Raw genomic sequence first — 307 nt, forward strand, 5'->3', positions numbered from 1 at the left:
ACAGTGTAGTAATATTACATAAATAGACAAACCAACAGAACAGAACAAAAAATTCAGAAACAGATTCAAATGTACATAAGAATTCAGTGGCACTTCAAATCAGTAAGATAAAAATTGCCTTTTTAATAAATGATGTTGGAACAACTGAGTAGCCAAGATAAGGCTTGGTCAAACTAAGATAAATTCTCATAGGATGTAAGATATAATGTAAAAAGTAAGATCATAAAAATATAAGAAGAAAACATAAGTAAATTTCTTTATAATGTTGTTATAAGGAAGGCCTTTCTAACTATAACTCAAATTTCAG

This window comes from Propithecus coquereli, unplaced genomic scaffold (genome assembly GCF_000956105.1).
Source record: "Propithecus coquereli isolate 6110/MARCELLA unplaced genomic scaffold, Pcoq_1.0 Scaffold22, whole genome shotgun sequence".
Taxonomy (NCBI): domain Eukaryota; kingdom Metazoa; phylum Chordata; class Mammalia; order Primates; family Indriidae; genus Propithecus; species Propithecus coquereli.